Below are 6,976 nucleotides of genomic sequence, written 5' to 3'. Positions count from 1 at the left end.
GCTGGAGAAGAAGAGACCTCAGATTGGTTTTCCGATCTGGAGCTATACCTGTTGCAGTTGAAAATTTGTGGACATGAAGCCAAATTGAAGGCCCTACCCTTGATTCTACAAGGACGAGCCAAAGCTTGGTTTGAAGGTTTGAAGATCGCAGATCGTCAGTCTTGCTAAGCGAGATTCGGAAGTAGTTTGTTGAAGCTTTTCAAAAGCGGGCTTCTCCATCAGACTTGGGTGAGCAATTGAGCAAGCTAAAGCATGATGTAAGTGAAGATTTTTCTTTGTTTTTGGGTAAATTTGAGTCTATTTGGGAGAGCCTAGCTGTTGCTACATGTGTGCAAAACGGAGACCACTTCAAGCGAGAGCGGTTTCTAGCATGCTTGCATCCGCAAATTAGAGAGAAGGTCGAGTGCGGTGGTGCAGAGGATTATGAGCAAATGGTTTTCTTGGCAAAGGCAAAGAGCAGGAAAGCAAAGAAGAAGTTGGAGATGGGCTTGTTGAAGCCTCCAATTTATGGATAAAGCTCGACAATGGATCCTTATCATGTGACAAGAGAAACGTCAAGCGTCAACGAGGTAGCTGTTTTGCCATTGGTAAGCCGTTTCAGATCTTCATTTTAATTTTTGCCTCCAATATGGTGTGATGCTATACAAGAGTCTGTTAGTCCGGCTAGCAAGGATGCGGTCCTAGCCGAAGAGTGTATGCATGAAGACTCAAAGGAAGCTATGGATCAGAGCTCGCAAGAAAAGTGTGATGGTGTTTGCAAAGAGATGGTCGAAGTTGTGCAGGAGGAAGCTAGACAGGGGGTTGGGCAACCTTGCTCTACTCAGTGTATTCAAGAGCAGCAGTGCATTCCAGAAGGTTTTGGTGATGTCGACCTACCAAACATCGAGGTAATAGATCATGGCTTTCTCTTTTGCGTAGAAGATGATGTGATCGTAGACAAAGTCCTTGAAGAGCAGGCAAAGGTGGTCGAGCAATCCGATTTTCTCTCGCATGATGTGGTTGAAGACGAAGTGTCAAAGGATATGGCAGACAAAGACTTGCAAGATGAGTCAGGTATGGAATGTATGCCGTTTGAAGGATCTACCCCACAGAGGGTATGCTTGGAACACAGGTAGGTTGGGCTACGCAAGAAGCAGCGGTAGTGGAAGACACGTTGCTAAAGGTGGAAGTTGTGCTATTGATGGACATGCTCTTGAAAGCTGCTTTACAGGTAGTTTAGCACGGGTTGCAAAGCTCTCGTGATGAGAGGTATGCTATGGAGAGTTCTCTAGCAGGTGAGGCGATGAGGATGTATGGTGCAAATGCTTCATAGGTTGGTTTACAGGCTTGTTTTGTATATGAAGCCGGCATATGGATATAGGTTGAAGATCGATGCTATGCCAAGCTGCACAAGAGGCTTATTTTCGGGTTTACAGGTGCAGGAAAAAGGATGTTTATGCGTGTACTATGGATGCATGGTTGTGCTCAATGCCATGTATTTGATCCCGGTGGAGTTTGCATCACAGTAAGGAGAGACTATGGCTTTCCATTTGACCCAGGCGGGTGCTACGGCAGACAGTGAAGCTCTCTATCTATCTACTAGATTCACTCTATCTATCTACTACTTCATGTAAATACTATCTATCAGCTTCTTATTATGCAATGCTACTTTACCTAAATAATACTACGGTTGAGCATGAATGCTCAACGAGGGGTTGGGCAATGATGGTGCACCCAACCCAAGATGTGTCGACTGATGGAGGTGCAAGAAATCCATACATGGCGGTTTGCACGCAAGTGGCAAGTACATTGGGCAAGTATTTGATGGTGCTAGGGGCCAGGTACACCGCGATGGGTGCTTGCTAGTGGATAGCTGTCAGTGTTTCGTCCAATCACAAGTGGTAGTAGCAAAGGCTAATATCAAAAGCTTGGAAATGAAGCAAGGGATGCTGGATCCAACTGCCATCAATCTTATGATATGGGATTCGGAGCAAGGTATCTGCAAGACACTTGACTATCCAGATGTGTATGCCAAACGCGGATTCTAGCAGAGCGAGGATGGCTTCCCACCACATTGGTCAAGGTGCTCAAAGGTAATAGAGAATGATGGATACCTCTATCTGATGGTGCCGTAGTGTGTACAAAATGGAGGCTCCATTCTGGCAACCATAAGGTCATCGATGCAAGAATCATTCTGTTTATAAGGCTTTGTGCTGAGCATAGCTTGAAGCCGGGACGACGAGGAGCAAATGATATTTTCTTGACCTCGGAAGGAAGGGCTGATTCTGAGCGCGGGACAGGTCGCCAAGCAAGGGTTTTTATAAATTTATAGCTTTGGGATATTAAAAGGGAAAAAAGCGTTGGTCTGCAGTCAAGGAGCAGCAGATGAGGAAGGAGAGCGCCAGGTGAGAGTTTTGCATGGCGAAAAGTCCATGTTGTGGATGCATGAGGATGGCCAGAGGTGCATGAGGAGCGGAAAGGGGATTTGCTTGGGGGAGACCTGGCTTGTGAGAAGCCGCAAGGGGCAAGGAGGCCAAGACAAGGGGCCGAGGGCAGTTGAAGTGGCCGCACGGGCCGATTACAGGTGTCGAGGGGGCTCCAACACGTTTCCCTTTTCTACAAATTTACAAATCTATGCCTAATTAGTCTCTCTCTTCTTCTATATTCAGTTTTTCTCTCAATAGAGACATTAATAGAAGAAAGGTCTACCACTTGTCCAAGAAAGTGGAAGGAAGTGGCTATTGTTTTAAGTCTACCACAATTAGACTCCCCACAGAAGGTTCACCACCACACTTGTTTGAATTAACCTCCATGGAAGGTCCACCACTTGTCCAAGCTATATGGGGTTGTTTGAAGGTCTAACACACTTCTTGAGATAGGGATCTATGTATGGTTCCCCTACCCATGCTAGCCTTGAAAGTATAAAATAAAGGGGATAGTACGAGGTCTAAAACTCATCAGTTCAAGCTCTTAAGTCAAGGCTAGTGTTTGTTTTAAATCTAAGGATTCATCACTTAAAAATTATAAGATTATTCTCTACATTTAAACCTTTAATTCTTAGAGATGAAAAAGATGGACTCAAAAAATACTACATAAAACAAAGCCTAACATTAAGAGTATAAAATCAACAAGAATAGAGGTTAGCATATACAAGAAGCTCAAAACATACGTCCTTCCATTTCCAAGTAGTCTTCCATTGACAAAGGAGGTTGTTCTTCTTCTCCTTCTTCTTCTTGCAAAGAAATCTCTTCTCTGATGGGCACATCGTCAGCTAATTGCAAATTAGGTTGTCGATCTTGAAGGCCAACCCACTTTTCTATATGAGCATGGGCCTTAGCAAATTCAAGAAGCCTAGTTGCTAGGGATCCCAACTCTTGCACGCTCTCAACTAAGCAGATGGCATCTTTTTTTTGTTGTAATCCTTCTTGTGCAACCAGAGAGCCATCACTAAAGATATCTACAAGCTTGCAATCTTCAAAACAATATGTATGAATGTAGTGCTTGACGAAAACACTTTTTTTGGATTCCAAATATTACAAATATGACATGCCTTCAGTTTCTACTTGAAGCAAAGAAAAATAAATTGGCAGGGGATGTTGTTATGATCTCCTTCTCAGGTCTTCAAATGCATTACCTTGTCCCATGAAGGCAACAACCACAAGGAATTGAATTGCTCCTTTGCAAGGTGCTAATGGAAAGTGATGTAAGACACCATAACAATGCTAGCTCGCATTATCTCCCATACTCTGGCATGCACATTGTAATTTTGTGAGTTTAGAGAAATCTATAAATGCAAGAAACACAAATTCAGGATTAATTGAGCCTCCAAAAATAGTCAACATCCCATCCAAAGCATTGCTAAATATCTCCTCAGTCCACTGCAAGTTGTCTCCATAGTGTTTTGTCAAGTCTAAAATGTATAAGCCAATAGGAATTTGGTTGTTGAAGTAGCGCTTCAAGTAGAGATTTCCTTCCATTTGTAGGTTCACCACATAGATGGACCATGGAAAATCAAGAGACTCAATTTTCTCCTTGTGAAGTTGAATTGCCCATTGCATGTATTTTATAGCTTCATTCGGAAAATACATTTTCTTTGTTTCACGCTTCAAGCTATTTTTGAGCCATTGCTCACACAACATTAGAATGGTCTTATAAAATGCATCATTGATGTTATATGTCGGCTGACTATTTCCTCATAATATTTACATGGTGATGACTCATTCAAAGCATTGAATCCTTTAAGAAGTGCGTCTTGAATTATTTTTTCTTGTTTGAGTTGCTTTATTCGATCATACATATCAATTACATCACCATCTTTTGCACTCTTTGATAATAAAATCTTCTCATCTTTAATTTCTTCTTGAATAATCTCTACCTCTGATTCTTCAAGAGCGCAAAGAAATCTGAATACCATTGTTGGGGGTTTCTAGTTCTCCTCCTCAAGCCTTTTAATAATTTCTAGCCAACAATCATAAACTCGATCAGAATATGTAACCATGTGTGTCTGTTTAGCAATCCAACTTTCTCCTGCACTCATTCTTGCCAATTGAAGAAAATTCTAGAAAGAAATATAACACCAATGAGAAGATTGAACTCAAGTGTTCAATTAAAGACAATAAGAAAGAAGAAGAAGACACTTACATCCCATCCAACACGAGATATATGTCCCTCTGCAATTCCAGTTGCTGCCCTTGATGGTCGTCCTGAATAGATCCATTGACTTTGCAAATGCCGCAATATTTGACTGCAATGTTGCTTGACATACAACGCTTTAGCCTCATCATTTGCAATGGCAGATATAGCAGTTGCAACCATTGGAGGAGCATTTACAACAATACGAGCCTTTTGAAATTTATACACGTCAAGCAATCTTTGAAATATCTCATTGTTTTTTTGTTCATTGTGAAGCAAAATTTTTGTGGCATAAATTGAATGTTGGCCATCAAGAATCCAATAATGATAATCTTGTAGTTTTCCCTCTTGTACCTCTTTTGCTGCCAAAGGTATACGCTTCTTTGCCTTTGCATTTTGAATAGGCAGCATTAAATATGCACATGCTGCAAGCTTAGTTGTACTCCAGAAAAAACCAAATAACATGCTTTTTTAGCATGTTTTCCATCAATAGTTTCTTGTCCTTTCATGGCCTCTGCCTATAGAGCTTCTGGATCCATGATCCTCCTCTTGGACGTTGAACCTTGTGTTGAGGATGCTAGAGATGCATTGTGTACATCCAAAATAGAACTAGTCTCCTTAGGTGCTACTTTTTGCACTTTTACTTTCTTGTTTATAGGTGGTCGTAAAGATTTCACCTTCTTTCCCTCTAGTGTGGCTATGATGGATCTTTGAAGTTGATCTCTTGTGGCACCTTGAGTTAACTCTTCAATCTTCCATCCCCGAAAAACATTGTCTCATCTTTATTTTGAGACATGCATGAAAATGCATATGCTCTTGGAGATAATTGGAATTCTTGATTCATTGGGACTACAATATCAATGCATTCTAACTATGGATGACCATCAACTGTAGAGATAGAGGCTTCCACTACTTGGCCAACATCTTCAAATAGACTATCATTCTCTTTCTTTCCAATAAATAGATGCACCTTATGAAATTGCAAACCCTCCACACCATGTATATCCAGATACCAATTCCTTTGATCATTGCAAGTATAGTCAATTGAGACAGCCACCCTTGTAACATTTCTTTTTAGTGCCATATCTTCCTGAAAAAAAACAAACTCACTTGTTACTAAATAATATAGTCCACCACTTGTCCAACCTACTTCCAAGCTCTACTGAAACAAGCTATCTCTATTGTCTCAAGGTCAATGTGTGAATGGAGTGTAGCTACTATGTCTATTGTTACTAAATAATATAGTCCACCACTTGTCCAACCTACTTCCAAGCTCTACTGAAACAAGCTATCTCTATTGTCTCAAGGTCAATGTGTGAATGGAGTGTAGCTACTATGTCTATTAGCATGAATGGGGCAAAAGTCCACCACTCTAGCCCAAGGTGACTTAAAGGTCCAGCACCTGTCCAAGCTAGCTCTATTTTTTCAAGCTATGTCTATTTTTTCAAGCTCAACATGTGAGTTGAGTGCAGCTACTATGTTTACTACCATGGATGGTTTGGGGCATAGGTCCACCCCTTGTCCAACCTACTATCCATTGTGTTATGGAGGTTTTAGCCCAAGGTGGTTTGAAGGTCCACCACCTGTCCAAGATAGTTCTATTGAGACAAGCTATCTATGTTGTTTCAAGGTGAATGTGTGAATAAAGTGTACCTACTATTTCTATTAGCATGGATGGTTTGGGGAAGAGGTCCACTGCTTGTCCAACCTACTATCCATTTTGTCATGGAGGTTTGTGCCCTAGGTGGTCTGAAGGTCCACCAACTGTCCAAGCTAGATCTATTGAAAGAAGCTATCTCTATTGTTTCAAGGTCAATGTGTGAAAGGAGTGTAGATAATATGTATACTACCATGGATGGCTTGGTACAAAGGTCCACCCCTTGTCCAACCTACTAATCATTGTGTTATGGAGGTTTTAGCCCAAGGTGGTTTAAAGGTACACCATTTGTCCAAGCTAACTATATTGGATAGTCCTATCTCTATTGTTTGAAGTCATATTGTGAATGGAGTGTAGCTACTAGATTTATTACCATGGATGGTCTGGGAGAGAGGTCCACCACTTGTCCAACCTACTATCCATCGTGTTCTGGAGGTTTTAGCCGAGGTTGATTTGAAGGTCCACCACCTGTCCAAGCTCAATAAATTGCACAAAGCTATCTCTATTGTTCCAAATTCATTTTGTGAATGGAGTGTAGCTACTTTTTTTACTACCATGGATGGTTTGGGGCAGAGGTCCACTTAACCAACCTATTATCCATTGTGTTATGGAGGTTTTAGCCCAAGATTGTTTAAAGGTCCACCACCTGTTTAAGCTAGCTCCATTGACGAAAGACCTTTCTAATGTTTCAAGGTCAATGTGTGAATA

At 41.3% G+C, this 6,976-nt stretch overlaps 1 pseudogene; it reads left to right on the top strand.

Moving 5' to 3' along the window:
• Positions 1-672: 672 nt before the first annotated feature.
• Positions 673-1,561, top strand: LOC147449491 (uncharacterized; annotated as a pseudogene).
• The last annotated feature ends 5,415 nt before the right edge of the window (positions 1,562-6,976 follow it).

Source organism: Adiantum capillus-veneris, chromosome 10, assembly GCF_014529385.1.
Source record: "Adiantum capillus-veneris isolate H3 chromosome 10, ASM1452938v2, whole genome shotgun sequence".
Classification (NCBI taxonomy): domain Eukaryota; kingdom Viridiplantae; phylum Streptophyta; class Polypodiopsida; order Polypodiales; family Pteridaceae; genus Adiantum; species Adiantum capillus-veneris.
Note: the sequence above shows the minus strand (reverse complement) of the source record. Positions and strands in the feature narration are given on the sequence as shown.